This window comes from Suncus etruscus, chromosome 6 (genome assembly GCF_024139225.1).
Source record: "Suncus etruscus isolate mSunEtr1 chromosome 6, mSunEtr1.pri.cur, whole genome shotgun sequence".
NCBI lineage: Eukaryota > Metazoa > Chordata > Mammalia > Eulipotyphla > Soricidae > Suncus > Suncus etruscus.
The window spans coordinates 30,133,447-30,149,898 of record NC_064853.1 but is presented as its reverse complement, the minus strand read 5'-3'; the positions used below and the strand labels follow the sequence as shown (position 1 = coordinate 30,149,898).

Genomic DNA, 16,452 nt, shown 5'->3' with positions numbered 1-16,452 from the left:
CCTTGATAATATAACCAATAACAAGAACATCCATCTTTCAAACAAAAAAATAAATAAATAAAAATAGAGGCACAGAAAAGGAAAGCAACTGGCCCTACATCACACTGCCCAGAAGCCAAAAAATCCAGAACACATATTCCATTTAGGTTTAGAGCTCAGAGTTAGTTTCAGTTAGTCCCCAGAAAACCATGTGGAACCAGGAATAGAACGTGGGGCTTCCACATGCAAAGTATGTGCTCAATACCTTGAACCAGCTCCTCAGACCCTGGAGTTGTTTTCATCCTCTCACTGTACCACCTCTTAGGAAAAAGGGCAAGCTAGCCTGGAGAGATTCCAGGACCCCAGAACCCCAATGAGGATAAAGAGAAAGACTTGAACCTCTGCTGGGAGACTGTGTGCTGGTACCTTTGCTGGGAGAGACCCCCAGACCTGGTTCCACACTCTGACAAGTCTCCCACACACTGTAGCTGAGGAACCATGTCAGACCCAACACTTGTGGTCCCTGCCTTCTCCCCTCCTGGGCCTTTGGGCTCCCCTTATGAGAATGTCCACAGGGGCTGCCTGTGCTGACAAGCGGACCATGAACTCGTGAAGGCCTGCAGTGACATCTTTGTCACTGGAGCTGGCTGCCTGCCCTCCTGCCTGCCGACCACATGGTGGAAACGCCAAGTAACAAGGGCCTTCCTGTCTGCCACTCTCTCCCCCTTTTCTAAAAATAAGCTGAACCTTCCCCTCATCTGCCCCCAATTTTCTCCTGCTTGACCCCCAAAGACCTTGCACCATCCAAGAAGGCCACATGTGTGCCCACTGCTGGACAGATGGGCCAACCACACACTGCGGATTGTGGGAGTGAAGCTTCCTTGCTGGCCTCTGCCCCTGCCTGGCCCTCCAGCTTTGCCCTTCCTGGGAACAAAGCTCTGCGCCCCCTGGTGTGGATGGGTGAGGAAAGAGCTGCCCACTTTGGGACGCACTGCCAAGCTTCATGCACTCTTGTGAGCATTTCCCTCATCACCCACGTTCAGGCTTCTGGTGCAGTACTGGACCTCTGTGGGCTCTTTCAGTCCAGGCTTCATGTCCTATTACTTTGACTGCTAATACTTGCTGTTAATACTTACTGTTAATATTTAACTGTTAATGCTGTTAATACATACAGTTAGTGCTGTTAATACATTTTGTTTGTTTTGTTTTGGGGCCATGCCCGGTTGGGCTCAGGGCTTACTCTTGGCTCTGTGCTCAGGCATCACTTTTGTTGGTGCTCAGGGTACCATATGGGGTGTCGGCAATCAAACTTGGGTAGGTAGCATGCAATGCAAATACCCTATTCACTGTGCTATCACTCTGCCCCCTAATACTATTAATACTTCTGAGAAAGAGATCAGAGAGGGTTACTGACACTTCTCAGCTTGCACTTCTGGCCAAGAGCTGGTTCAAGTTCCAAATTTAAGTCTTCAGAGTCCAGGCTCTGCCCAGTCACTCCCCTTCCCACTTACTGCATCTGTGCGTAGCAGTGGACATATAGTGTCTTTGTGTTGGTTTTAGCTGCCACGTACCAAGGGCCTCTGTGCGTGCTGGGCATCATCTAGAACCGGGGGGAGGCACTATGGGTAGATTTGGAAGCAGAGAAAGCTGAGGCTCAGAAGGTGCTGCCTTTGCCAAGCTCATTTCTCAGTGGGAGCCTCAAGGCTGCCCAACTCTAAAGGTTTTCTTTTGGCAAAGCAGCTCACCACAGTGGTTATCACGTGTTTTGCTTTCATGAATGATTCCCCAAGCAGATTCTGAGCCATGTTCCTACACACACACACACACACACACACACACACACACACACACACACACACACACACACACACGCCCTGCCCTCGTGGGCTTCAGGAGTCGGTGTGATGGACACAGAAAGAGTCATTATAATGCAGGGTGCTAAACCGAATAGTTAGCTTCACACCGTGTTTATGGCTCACCCTGGGCTTGAGTGAAACTAGGTCATTTCCATGTTTTTTGAAAATGGCCTAACACATTTCCTGCTGCTGTAGCAACTCATGACCTGAGATTCTAGGTAGACACCTCAGCATGCTTGCCCTTCAGCCTTATGTCCTTTAGGTCTCCTGTCTTCCCTTACCCTACGGGACAGCAGAGCCTCTGCCTGGAGGGCCTCTGTCCCCAAACCCAGCTTTCCCACTCTCTCAGACCTATAGCCATACCTCATCTCCAACAACTCATCTGGCTAGGCTGGGGGTGCGGTTTTGATTATCCAAGATGCATTTACAGAGGGTAAAACTGAGGAAGGAAAAACATTTCGCTGGAAGGGATGGACTTCCCTGCTATGCAATGGGCTCTATAATGTCTCAACCATGGGAAGACACAGACCTAACAGGAGGGTGGCCTGCTCTCAGCTCCAGTGCTCAGCATCTATATCAGCTGCCTGTGCTTCCAGAAGAGAAAGAACCACTGGATAAGCAAGTCCGAACCATAAACTCTGGGACAGACATTGCTCTTGCTAATAGAGTTCAGGAGGAGACATTAAGTCTCAGGGGAGTGGTCAGGATTGGCCATTCTCCAAAACTGCCATGGGAGTCGAGATGCTGGATTATGAGCAGGGTTGGGCCTAGGACTGCTCTGTGCTTTGCCACACAGGGAGCTTTGGGGAGGGAACTAGGGCTCACTGAGCACCAGGCTTGCCTGTGGCATTTTTCAGAACTTGGCTTGAGTGATAGAACTGTGGTAGGTTGTCTGCCTTGCACACTGCTGACCCACAATGGACCTGGATTCTATTTCCAGCATCCCATATGGTCCCCCAAGTCAGGAATGATTTCTGAGTGCATAGCCAAGAGTAACCTCTGAGTGTCACTGGGTGTGGCCCCAAAACCAAACCAAACCAAAACCAAAACAAAATACTTGGCCACCTGTTTCTGCCTCAGAAAGAGAATGAGTGAGGCAGTGAATGAGAAATGAGTGTAGAAGTCAAGGGGACATAGTGGGACTTGGCTGCTACGGGCCTTGACCCTTCCCTGGTGGATACAACAGCTGACAGTAACTGCATCATCTGCCCTTTGCCATGGAGCTCCAAGCCACCTAGAACCATGTTTATCCTTAATCATAAGTTGTCCCTGAACATCCCTGCTCCATATCTTTGCCTCCCTATCTCTGGATTCATGAACACTCAGTCAGGCGTGCTTGACTTTGGACCCAGCCATTGCCTCGCTTCTGTCCACAGTCAAGGGCATTCAAAAGTCCCTTGTACCTCCTCTAAAGTTTTCCTGCATTTCCAAGCACTTTTCCTTACTGTTATGGAAGGAGATTTGACAGACCACTTTGAAGGCCAAGACATGACCTACACAAGATCAGGTGTCACAGTGCTGGAGCCTGGCCACAGACTTGAGGGGTACTGCTTCCATTCTCTCTCCCTTATTTTTCTTTCTCCCCTGTTCTTTTTAATTTGTTCTGTTTGCTTTTAGGTAACATTCAATAGTGTTCAGTGGTTGTTCTTGGCTTGGCACTTGGAGATCACTCTTAGTGGACTTAGGAGAGCATATGGGATGCAAGGCAAGCACCATACCCACTGCACTATTGCTCTGGTCCTCTGTTGTTTCTTATTTTAATAAATTTTTATGTGAAAGAGAATAGGATATGTGGGCATTACAAAGTAGAAAGAACTGTATATAATTCTGATCCTGAATTTGCTATTAATGTACTTGCCACTTTTAGTAAATCATTTCTCAAACTCCATTATTCTATCTCTGGTTACATTAATAACTTGTGTAACTACCATCATTTCACTTGATTTCAGGAGTCAACTCAATGACTCCCCATTCCCATCTATCTGAATATGTAATATCTACTCCTATTCCTCATCCATCCAGTCAATGATCTTGTATTCATCCCTCCATCAACCCTACCCCCTCTATCTGTGTACTCATCACCTCTCCAATGATTCATCCATGGATCCAACTGATCTAGTTTTCTATTTCTATTTCTATTTCTCCCTCCATTCCACCTTTTATCCAGATCTCTCTTTTCAGTTATCTCTCCATCCATCCCTCCAACTACCACTTGTCCATCCATTGATGCAGCTACCAACCCATCACTATTCATCAATCCAAACCTCCCTTCTTCCTTCCTTCCATCCCTCTCTTCCTCCTCGCTCCTTCCTTCCATTCTTCTCTCCCTCCCTCCCTCCCTCCCTCCCTCCCTCCCTCCCTCCCTTCCTCCCTCCCTTCCTCCCTTCCTTCCTCCCTTCCTTCCTTCCTTCCTTCCTTTCTTCCTTCCTTTCTTTCTTCCTTTCTTTCTTCCTCCCTCCCTTCCTTCTTCCCTCCCTCCCTCCCTCCCTCCCTTCCTTCCTCCCTCCCTCCCTCCCCACTCTCCCTCACTCCTTCCCTCCCTCCCTCCGTTCCTTCCTTCCTTCCTTCCTTCCTTCCTTCCTTCCTTCCTTCCTTCCTTCCTTCCTTCCTTCCTTCCTTCCTTCCTTCCTTCCTTCCTCTATTTATATTCTGTGTTTAATTTTTGCCTTGTTTCCTGCCTTGTATATAGACAGAAAGAGAAGGACCATATCTTTTAAGATCTAGTTCAGTTGGCGTTTTCTCCAGGTGATCTCTCAGATTTTGCTGTGGAAAATGACTTGCTATACTTATTTCTTCCTGGACAATGTTTGTCCCTCCCTCTATAATCACCTGTTTGCCTTTTGTCACATGAGTGCTTAGCCAGGTCCTATGGCTGCTGATCTAGCTTGGTTTCCTTAGCACTGTTCTTACCATCAGTGAATACTAAGATCACAGCTGTACTCATCCTGATCTGGATGCTATTTCATTCTCTGCTTTTTGAGATAATTTGAACTTGAGCAAGGAGCCTGGGGGTCTGCATGGCAGAGAATTTCCAGGGATTTTCTTATGTATTTGGAATCTTGGTTCATCATCCTTAGAAAGTGGCATTCTTGCTTCTTCCTCAGAGACTCAGCTGTGGTGCCCTCCAGGATCACAAGGAAGGGGTAAAGGAGAGGCTTGGAAAAGCAGCCTGATCTAGTTCCAGTTAATAGTCCATAGGCATCTCTCCTCTGGGACACGACCACAGAGATTTGCTAGTGGAGATCCCTCTCAGAATCTCCAACCTCAGTCCAGCTAGCTTTTGTGTGCCAAGGCCTGCAATCTATTCAGGCCAGACTCAGCTGAGTTGGGACTGGAAGAGGAAGAGAAGACCTTTTTCTGCTTAGGCCTCTCTTAGAGTCTTCAAGCCTCTGTTGACAAGAATCTCCAATTCTTTCCTGATTCTGGCCAGCTGTGGCAGTCCCCAGGATCACTGAGTGACAGGGTCAGGCATCCTCCCAATGCTTGTAATGTGTCATTGGTAGCTGTGAGTGGCCCCACGAGGCCAGGTGCCCATAGGGAAAGTGCACTGGATGGGCGGGCTGCAAATGAACTGTCAGCAGAGGTGCCGTCCTCCTCCTTCCCGGGCCTCCCTCGGTGTCCCTGAGCTCTCGGCCACATTGGAAGAATTAGCGCGGCTGGCAGAGGGAGGTGGCTGGTTCCCATGGCGGGGACCATGCATAAATCCTAACACATTGGCACTGTATGTGTGTGAGCGCACACAGGTCTCGGGAAGAGGGCCAGGCGGAAGCTGTCCTGGGACTCTGTGGGCGTCATCTACCCAGAAGACCTCTCCCTCCCACCAAAGACTCATCACCTCCAATACTCACAGCCCATTTCCTTTCCCCTTTTGCGGATGGGGGGGGGGAGGGCTCCCCAGTGAAGCTCAGGGCTCTCTGGGACAGTACTGTTGACCCATAATCATGTGGCATGACTGGATGGCAGGTGCTCAGGGTGCTTAGATCCCTTGAGGTGCTCTGGGGTGAAGGAGGCATGTGGTGTTGGCACACAATCTCGGGGCCTTTGCAGGCAAGAGAGTCACTGCAGTCCTTTGGCTTCCTCCACAGCTCCTTCCTTTCCCTTTGTTGTTGCTGTGATGACAAAGGTTGTCCACACTTGGCTCTGGTGCTCCACACTTACCTGTAGTGCTCCTCAGGTTTGCATGCTTTTGAGCTGCAGAGCTTGCAATGTGCCTGCGATGTGGTTGTCACCCTGCTTTAGTTGGTGTTTACGCACTGTGAGGCTTTGCTCATTGTGCCCCTGATGCTCACACATATATGCTCACACAGGTACACATAGCTGGCCCCAGCTCACACATCCCCAGCTGTGGGGCATGCACACACCTACACACATAGTGCTGTGTGCATGAGACCCCTTTGTGGTAGCATTTGTGGTCCCCAATAGCAGAACCACAGACCAAGTACAGGAAATCTAGGGATCAGACTTGGTACCTTGTATCTGTTAGCTGCAGGAGCTACAGCCTCTGAGCCAACCTTAGGATCCTGCTTTAGTTGTTTTTTGGGGGGCATCTACTTGGATATCTGCTGGCCTTGTGGGAAGAGGGCTTAGCTGGGTTGTTTGTGGGCTCCAGCCTGAACTTCTGTGGGAGGTCTTTTTGACTTTTTTTTTTTTTTTGTGGTTTTTGGGTCACACCCAGCAGTGCTCAGGGGTTACTCCTGGCTTCATGCTCAGAAATTGCTCCTGGCAGGCATGGGGGACCATATGGGATGCCGGGATTCGAACCGATGACCTTCTGCATGAAAGGCAAATGCCTTACCTCCATGCTATCTCTCCGGCCCCGTCTTTTTGACTTTTTTAGGAGGAGGCCCTTTCTCTCTGAATTTCTGCTTCTTTTTCCTTTTCTTTTTTTTTAAATTTTTTTATTTAAATAACTTTATTACATACATGATTGTGTTTGGATTTCAGTCATGTAAAGAACACCACCCATCACCAGTGCAACATTCCCATCACCAATGTCCCAAATCTCCCTCCTCCCACCCAATCCCCTCCTGTACTCTAGACAGGCTTTCTATTTCCCTCGTGCATTCTCATTATTAGGATAGTTCAAAACGTAGTTATTTCTCTAACTAAACTCATCCTTGTTTGTGGTGAGCTTCCTGAGGTGAGCTGGAACTTCCAGCTCTTTTCTCTTTTGTGTCTGAAAGTTATTATTACAAAAATGTTTTTCATTTTTCTTAAAACCCATAGATGAGTGAGACCATTCTGTGTCTTTCTCTCTTTCTCTGACTTATTTCACTCAGCACAATAGATTCCATGTACATCCATGCATAGGAAAAATTCATGACTTCATCTCTCTTGACATAATATTCGATTACATAATATTCGATTGTGTATATATAACCAGTTTCTTTAGCCATTCATCTGTTGAAGGGTATCTTGGCTGTTTCCAGAGTCTTGCTATGGTAAATAGTGCTGCAATGAATATAGGTGTAAGGAAGGGATTTTTGTATTGTATTTTTGTGTTCCTAGGGTATATTCCTAGGAGTGATATAGCTGGGTCCTATGGGAGCTCGATTTCCAGTGTTTGGAGGAATCTCCATAGCGCTTTTCATAAAGGTTGAACTAAACAGCATTCCCACCAGCAGTGTATAAGAGTTCCTTTCTCTTCACATCCCTGCCAACACTGCTTGTTCTCATTCTTTGTTATGTGTGCCAATCTCTGGGGTGTGAGGTAGTACCTCATATTTGTTTTGATTTGCATCTCCCTGATGATTATTGATGTGGAGCATTTTTTCATGTGTCTTTTGGCCATTTGTATTTCTTCTTTGTCAAAGTGTCTGTCCATTCTTTTCTTTTCTTTCTTTTTTTTTCTTTTTTTGGACTTTGGGTCACACCCGGCAGTGCTCAGAGGTTATCCTTGGCTCTGCACTCAGAAATCACTCCTGGCAGGCTTGGGGGGCCATATGGTATGCTAGAAATTGAACCGGGGTCTATCCGGTATTGGCCACGTGCAAGGCAAATACCCTACGGCTGGCTGTGTTATCTCTCTGGCCCCTAAGTTTTTGTTTCCATGTGGGGCTGTGAGGAAGCCACAGAGGAAGCCAGAGGGTTGCACCTGGTTGCAAAGTCACTTTTTAGGGATCTTATTTCTCAAAGAAGGTGATGCCCCTGCTTTGTGTGCAATGGAGAGGCCGGGTTGATTAAAAAAGGTAGATTTTCGGGCCCGGAGAGATAGCACAGCGGCATTTACCTTGCAAGCAGCCGATCCAGGACCTAAGGTGGTTGGTTCGAATCCCGGTGTCCCATATGGTCTCCCGTGCCTGCCAGGAGCTATTTCTGAGCAGACAGCCAGGAGTAACCCCTGAGCACTGCCGGGTGTGGGCCCCCCCCCCCAAAAAAAAAAGAAGGTAGATTTTCAAGGGGTACTGAGTGAGTCTTTTTTCTTGAAACAGGCCAGTAGACCATCTAAGTGTGGAAACCTCTGGTTTAGCAGTGTCTCCTGTGGATTCTCTCTGTTCTTGATAACAATCCTCGTTCTCCCTTTACAGAAAGGAAAAAACAGCGGAACTGCGATAGTAAGCAGGTTTGTCATTTTACAAAGCCCACGATCCTTTGACGACTCTCTGCCCTCCCACAAGCCTATATTCTGTAGGGCTTCAAAGATCACTATGAGCCTGATCCTGGGAGGGGGAGGCCCTGGTCCCTTCTTGGCCTCCAGGTTGCCCTCTGCGACTTATAGGATGGTCTGAACCTCTGAGGCTGCAGCTGTGGGCACAGCTAAATGGGTCAGGGAGCTCCAAACATAAATACCAGGCCAATGATGAAGGTTGTGCAGATGCTTCCAGCCCTGAAGAACTATAGGAACAAACGTGCCACCCCCTTCTCTTTTTGTGATCATTCTATAATGAATCTACTTCTCTATGGCTGTCCTGCAGGTGAGATGAGAACTTAGATTGTCTGGGAAGCTGAGTCCTAGCTGGTGGTGGCTTTTCTGTGCTTGCTACTGTGCCCTCACCACCTCACTGTGGGCAAGAGCTGGTTACCCACAGTTCATAAGGAGGCAGTGGACTCCACGTGAATTCTGGTACAGGGTCTTCCTGTTACCAGAGACCAAACAGGGATTTGAATCCAGGTCATATTGGGACTGTGGCTCTCTGAGTACCAAGTTGGTTTCTTGGGAACCAGGAAGAACAGAAACCAGACAGTGAGCAGTTAGATAGGTTTTGTGGGAGGAGGGAAGATTGGACCAAGACACAGTATACCTGGGCCTTCTTGGTCCTATTCTGGGGTTTTTAGGAAGAATGAGCTATATGGAGGTTTCAGGTGGGGGTATCGGGGACTGGACCACCAGGAAAGGCAGGCCTGTTCCGGCCGGGCAGGGTGGGCACCCTTTGATGGCCCTGAGCATCCAGCATGCACCTCGCCAAGCATCAGGGCCGGAACCGACCACACATGGATTTGATTGCTTGGGAAATCTGCTTGGGGGGCCTGGGGTATGGGAATATGATGGAACAGCTGATCCGCCTAAAAATAGCAGAGCCTGGAATTCTGACATTGCCCCCTTCCGAATTTCGAAGTGGCCTGGAGTCTTTTTTTTTTTTTTCTTTTCTTTTCTTTTCCTTTTTTTTTTTTTTTTTTTGTGGCCTACGTGGGTGGCTTTTCAGGGATAGGGAGATACCACCTGGCAGCATGACTCCCTGGCAAGTCCACCCCTTCTCTGGACCCCAAGTTCTCCTCTTGCCCAAAGAGTAAAGGGACCCTGAGGATGCATATAGACAAAGAGTCACTGTCACATATCAGAAATATCAATGGTCCCTGTAGAGAGTGGTCTTGGAGACAAATTCCTTGTAGTTTTGGGGTTGGGAAAGTCTGAGTTCTCTCCAGTGAGGCACATAGCTCTCCCTGCCAGAGTCCCTTTGAAGGAGTTAAACTTCTAGTAATCCCCCTGAGAGCTGCACTGAGATGCAGTGAACTTTCTGTCACTGGAGCTATTCAAGACAGTATAGAAAATACCTGGCAGGAAAGCATCAGGGGTGCTGATGAATTTCCTCTGACTCTTAGAGAATGTCAGTCTATCCAAAGCTCTGTTTTCCTTGCTACCACTGCTGCAGGTGTGCCTTGCACAGCCAGGAGTGGCTGCTTTCCCCAGTCCCTGCTATGCCCCTCACCATTCTCACAGACCACCCTCTCCATCCTACATCCCCTTTTCTAGGCATGCTCTAAGACTCTAGTCAGGTAACCCTGTATAGGCTTTATTTTCCCCACTTGCAAAATGGAACTTCTCATCACTGCCACAGTTGGGCAGAGCTGTACAGAGCAATGCTCAGCTTCCCAAACGCCAAAATCTAGTTCACCTGTAATGAGGGTCCTGCTCTAAATAAGCATCTGAGGTCAGGGAAGGGGGTCTACCCAAGAACATGGGAGGGGCAGTGGTAGAGCTAATTCTGGAATGCACGGGGCTCCACATCTTGTTAATCTGGGAGCTACTCATGCATTCAAGATGCCTGCTACCAGCTTTAGGACCCCTGGTGTCTGTCTGATAAGGGAGGCTGGGGCATGTGTGGCCACTCTGGGATTTCTCTCCTTTCTTATGACAGTGGCAGTGAAGGGGGTTGCTGAGAACACTGGCTGTGGCCACATGGACTCTAAGGAATAAGCTGTGGAAGGCCATGGAAGGAAGTTCAGGGAAGGCAGGTTAGCAGTGCCTGAGCACCCCAGAAGAGAAAGCAGTTGGGATCCTTAGAAATGGGGAACAAAGTTAGTCTTCAGTACATCATCTGATCAAATTCTCCTCCTTAATAAACTCTCAGGGGCTAAGTTTTTCCAAAGCCCTGGACACAGATGACCTCTTAGCTCAGACTCACTGTGATGTCTTTGGACAGAAAAACTTCTTTTTTTTTTTTTTTTTTTTAAAATATGGAACGCTTCACGAATTTGCGTGTCATCCTTGCGCAGGGGCCATGCTAATCTTCTCTGTATCGTTCCAATTTTTAGTATATGTGCTGCCGAAGCGAGCACCAGAAAAACTTCTTAAGAATAAAGGGGAGACAAACAAATTTGAGTTTGTGGATCTCAGGAACTAAGTCTTAGATTTCTTATCTGTGAAACAGGCAACCTCATGAACCTATTAAGAATAAAGAATTTGGCTTAGTGTTAAGAAGGTTTTAAACAAATAACATCCAGGGAGAGAATGACAATGACACTCATCCATTCAAACGACCTGCCCACATCCCCTCTCAGTTCCAGCTGGGTGCATACTCAGGACACAGGCAGGCACCAGACAGTCCCTGACTCCTGGCAGCTCACAATCCCAGGTCACCAACTGGAGAACCACCTTTCCAGACCAACAGCATGAAACCTGCAATGAGTCCTCAAAGTCCGAGGGGGAAGCCCAGAAGGAGCCCCTAGGTGGCTCACGGACTTGATGGGGGGTTTCCCCTGATAGAAATCATGAGAGCCCAGAACTGAGGGATAAGCAGACAGAAGTCGGGTAGAGGAGCCGGGCGGTGGCGCTGGAGGTAAGGTGCCTGCCTTGCCTGCGCTAGCCTAGGACGGACCGCGGTTCGATCCCCCGGCGTCCCATATGGTCCCCCAAGAAGCCAGGAGCAACTTCTGAGCGCATAGCCAGGAGTAACCCCTGAGCCTCACAGGGTGTGGCCCAAAAACAAAAACAAAAAAAAAAAAAAAAAAAGAAGTCGGGTGGAGAAAAGACCCCAACTGGGGGCAGAACATGTACTAAGCCCAAGCACAGTGGAAAACTCCTAAGTGGGCCATTCAGGACCTTCTCACATGGTTTGGGACTCACCTTCTCACCCAGCTGCCATGGAGAGTCCTGGCCGGAAAAGGATGAGGGCAAGTTGCTGCTGCTAGTGGAACTTTGTCTAGGCCTGAAAATATTCAGTTCAGGCAGGCACTGGGGCGAGGGAAAGAGCTGCCAATTAAGTGGTCTTATATCCCAGAGAGAAGAAATCGGGGACATTCCTCAGACTGGAGCTGCCTGTGCTCCCTTGTTCTGAGCAGGTCTTTCATCACATCAGGGCCTGTTCAGATGCAGGAAGGTACCCACAGAGAGGGACGGAGGCACATAGTGAGACCAATTGCCGTGTTCCCGTCTGCCATGTCCCCGTCTGCCAGCTGGCTTTACCTGTCCCACTCATCCAGTCCTCTGCCCACCCTGACCCTGAAAGCCAGTGTCCTTAGCAGGGAGAGCCGGGGCAGGCTGGGTTGTTAGTAGTCCCCTTTGCCCTGCCAGGTTCTGAGCCTCGCCCTAAGGACAGCCTGCCAGTGATGATCTTCCATAGCCTTCTTTAAGCCATCCTAGTCTTCCTGACAAAAGGCATCTGGGACCCACCAGCCCCTCCTCTTGCAGAGCGATGGGGAAACACGATCCACGATAATGACCCCATATTTACACAACGCCTTTCTACCAGATGCATCCCAACAAAGTTACAAGCTGTCCCAGCGGACTGGCAATGGATTCCAGACCCTCTGCTCTCCTCTCCTGCTGGCCGGCCCCTCCTCCTTCGTCCTGGCAAATGCCACCAGAGACTCATCCATGGAAAGCCCTGGGCATAGGCCCAGTCTGGCTCCAACACGCACCAGGCACTCACCTGGGAGGAAGGAGAAAAACTGTGTTCTGAATGGAGCAGAGGAGTCTTCCCTTGGAGGGGACTGCAGGGCCACCCTGGGGCTCTAAAGTCTAGCCCAGGCCACCAGCACCCAGGAGCCCTGGGTCTATAGGGGTGGCTGTGGGGGTACCTCAGTCCCTCCTCAGTCACTTCCTCCCACCACCGGCCTGGCTCCATGAATAAGGATTTGTGTTCCCTCCCATAAATTGCCTCTGGTCACCAGGGCCATGTTCTGTGTCAGAGTCCCTGACCACCGACCTGGGACAAAACCTGCTTTGTGAAGTCGGGGTGAAAGACAAACAAATGACTATTACCTCCATCTCTCCCCTCCCCCATCTTCTTTTCTTGGCCCCAAGTTGAGGCCTTTTTTTTCTCTGTCAACAATCTTGACTTTGTTCCCTGAGAAGGAAACAGCTTGGGGAGGGACTTGCAGAGATGTTGCTCGCAAGCACAAACCGTTTGGGAGGAGGGTGAAAAAAGACAGAGGTTACAGGAAATGGCAGACATTTTTTGTTGAATTAAACCATTAGGAGTGACCCCCAAACCAGAGCGAGGCAAAGGGAACAACTGGATACATTTAGGTCAGGACAAGCAGCCAAGTGAGGAGCTGAAACCAATTACCATAAATGAATGTTTCTCTTTTATTCACGACCACCGTGCCTGTTCCCAGGATGCTCTTGGGCGTCTTATAAAAACAGATGAACTCTCTGGTTTTGTTCGGGGAGTTATTAGCTAATGCAACTGTTGGGCAATTTATCAAACATTAGCACATGCTGAGATTAATGACCAGGAGGAGTCACCGACTGGTCCCAAACCGCAAGGGCTGCTGGACTTTGGGGCTCAGGGGAGGTTCTCTGCTTGATGGAGCTGTGTCAGCTTGTCAGAGCCCTGAGAGTAACAGCCCCCTAAAACCCACCCCTGCTTGTGGGGCCCTTCCAGCCTGGACTCTGCATGGCACTGGGGTGAGAAGAAAAAACCCTGGATAGCCCACCTAGGACGTCCCGATAATGCCTGGACTCAGTGCATGCTCTACCCCAGTCTGGGATCTTTCTTTGACTTGTCCATCCGACCCCATCTGCTCATCCCTCAGCTCTGAGCTTCTATAATTCCTATCAGGGAGACCCTTTCAAGCCTGTGGGCAGCCTGGGGGCTCCTTCTGGGCTTCCCCTGGACTTTTAGGACCAAACCCACTGCAATTTCTGAGCTGCTGATTCTGCCAGTTGGTAACCTGGACTGTAAGCTGCCAGGAGTCAAGGATTTTCTGGTGCCTGGCTGTGTCTTGAATAAATACCCAGTTGGAAGTGGGAGATGGGATGTGGCTAGGCCATTTGCATGAGAGAACTATAGATCCAGAAGAGCTCTATAGCTTTTTTTAAATTTAATATAGGGGATTGAACCCAGAGTCTCACAGATGCAAGGCAAGTACTGAACCACTGAACCCCATTCATACCCTTGACTCTGGGAATCTTAGACTGATCTGTGCAGACTAGGAAGGAACCATGGTTCTCTCAGCATTTATCTCTTAAGAAAGTGAGGAAATCCAGGTGTGCAGGCCTCAGTCTCTTCAGCTGTGAAATGGATTTAGTAGATCATCTCTGGGGAATCTCATCTCTGGGCCATCTTGAAAGAAAAGTTCTGGATGGTTCATGATTTGGGGGTACGTTCAACTCAAAGGAAGTGAAAGCAGAAGACAGAATGAAGCTGCCCTCAAGTGACTGACACTCAACCTGCTCAGAGAAGCTACTCCCAGCTTGGCCCTTTCTTTTCCTTCTCTTTTGCCTTTGCCATCTGGCAATCCAGTCAGAGCTCAAGTAAATTCTTTTGAATCAGCCCCGGCACACTGCTTACTCACTTACTTGCATTTTAGTCAGTAACTCTGTTATGCACCATTCAGGATGACCAGCAATGTATTAAAATATATTGATAGTGACTGCTATCTACTGTATTGCTGCCACCTATTAGTCTCTGCTTTATGCATGGAGTCCTATAATTTTCTCTGTTGTCATGATCACACACACTTTAATTATATTTTTGTTTATATATTTATATATTACATATGTATTTATATACATTTGTGTGGGGTCCTACCTGATGATACTCAGGACTTACTTCCATTTATTTGCACAGAGATCACTCCTAGTGGTGCTCCAGGCCAATGCAAACCCCTTATCCCTGTGCTCCTTTCTGGGCTTTGTACCCATTTTTAAAGAAAGCTGAAGTCCAGAGAGCTGATGTAACTCCATGACAGCACAGAGGTACATGCATGTATCAGTCTCTAAAGCTCAGTACTTGCATATCCTGGTCTGGGCCTCCTTGGGGGTAAGGAAGAAGGCTTTTACCGTGGAATGGCTGTTGTTAAGCCCCAGACCCCCTCACACCTGATGTACACCCTAGTCTGAGGTTCTGCTCATGCCTTGGTTTCTCCCCACATCCATTGGGCTCCTATGTCTGACACTCTGAGCATCCTCGGTGTTTCCAGCCTAACTTCCAAGTCTTCAGTGACCAACTTCCCCCAGGATCTGTTGTGCAGAGGCAGAGCACTTTGTAGTCACTCTTGGTTTTTCCCAGCCAGTGATATGATCCAGCCTATGGGCCCTAGCAGCCACCAGACCCACATACCAGTATCTTGTGTCTTGGGAATAAAGATGCAGTCCTGGAACACTTTCCCCTTAGGTGCACCCTAGGGCCTGGCCACCCCTATGAGCCCATGGGGCCCTATCAGTGGGTAGACATCAGTGATGGATCCATCAGTGGGGACAGGGTAGGAGTGCTGCTGAAATGGGGTTGGAGATCATCTATATCCAAGCTGACCTTGCTTGACTTCCTCCAAGAAGGAATTTGCTGGGCTCAGCTGTGCTTAGAGGAAAGGCCCCGGTGCCAGGTACAAATTCATTAGATGCATTCTTAAGGACAGATCAGGCTTCTGAAAGTCATGGAAATAGCTGGTGCTTCAGTTCCAGCCATCATCATTTGACCAACTTAACCTAATTCTCTTCATTATATTCAACAGATAAACTGTTCACAATTCTTACTGTCTTGACTGCTCATTCATTGATTCACCTAGTGCCGTGATCATTCATTCATCCTATGTAGGGATTTGGTTCCCTCACGCATTTCCTCCTCCCTTAAATTTGCCAGATACACGCACAAGAACACTTGCTCCTTCATTTCAAGTCTTTCCCTTACATATCACATTAGTAGCAAGTCCCTTTCAGCCTTCCTTAGCTGACTTCCCTTGGAGTTCCTTCCTCGCATAGTCTCTCACTTCAGTTTTCTTCATTGTTTGATTCTATCCACTGTAATAACTAGAGCTTTTTATCAATTGCTTTTATGGCAAACTCTTAGTGCCTGGTTTAATGCTTGGTGCTTCATGGACTTAAGTAATGCAGATGAAGACACTTGCTTTGAGTGGGGCTATGACCGCAGCAATGGTTCAAATCCTGGCACTACATATGGTCCCTCTAGTATTTTCACGTAGGACCCATAAGCACAAAGTCAGGAATGGTCCCTGAACACTATTATATGTCTCCCCTAAAAAAGAAAATACTTTATGAAGTTGGTGGCCCCATTTATTTATTCCATAAATCCTATCCTGAGGGGCTGCTGAGGAGAGGATTGCATCAGAAGAGGGCCAAGTTCCAAGATAGAGGTTCAGATGGAAGTGGGAGGAAGAGGCTGTGGGATGACCTTCAAAGGTTAGGAACACCTGCATTAATAGAGAGAACACCTGCATTAATGGGTATGGGGATCACATTTAGAATTGTGGGGCACTCGGTGAAAAGCAAGTGGAGAAGTTAAACTGTGCTGAGCTCCTGGGGCCTGCTGGCTAGATTTGGGGAGTAACTGGGCATGGAAGCTGGGAGAAAAGGGGTCTTTGGGTTGACTCAGATTATGCATTGGAGTCTGGCTAGAAGATGATGTTGTTAACTAAAGGGGACCAGGGACCTTCAGGGGGAGAAAGAGTGATGATGCCTTCAAGACCTTCCTTTCCAGAGCAACTTTCAATGGCA

The 16,452-nt window shown here is 48.4% G+C and overlaps 1 non-coding gene across 1 annotated transcript; it reads right to left on the bottom strand.

The window, feature by feature from the left end:
• Positions 1–10,724: 10,724 nt before the first annotated feature.
• Positions 10,725–10,832, bottom strand: LOC126012940 (U6 spliceosomal RNA). The gene has a single exon (XR_007497282.1). It is a non-coding gene; the product is annotated as a U6 spliceosomal RNA (small nuclear RNA).
• Between the last annotated feature and the right edge of the window lie 5,620 nt (positions 10,833–16,452).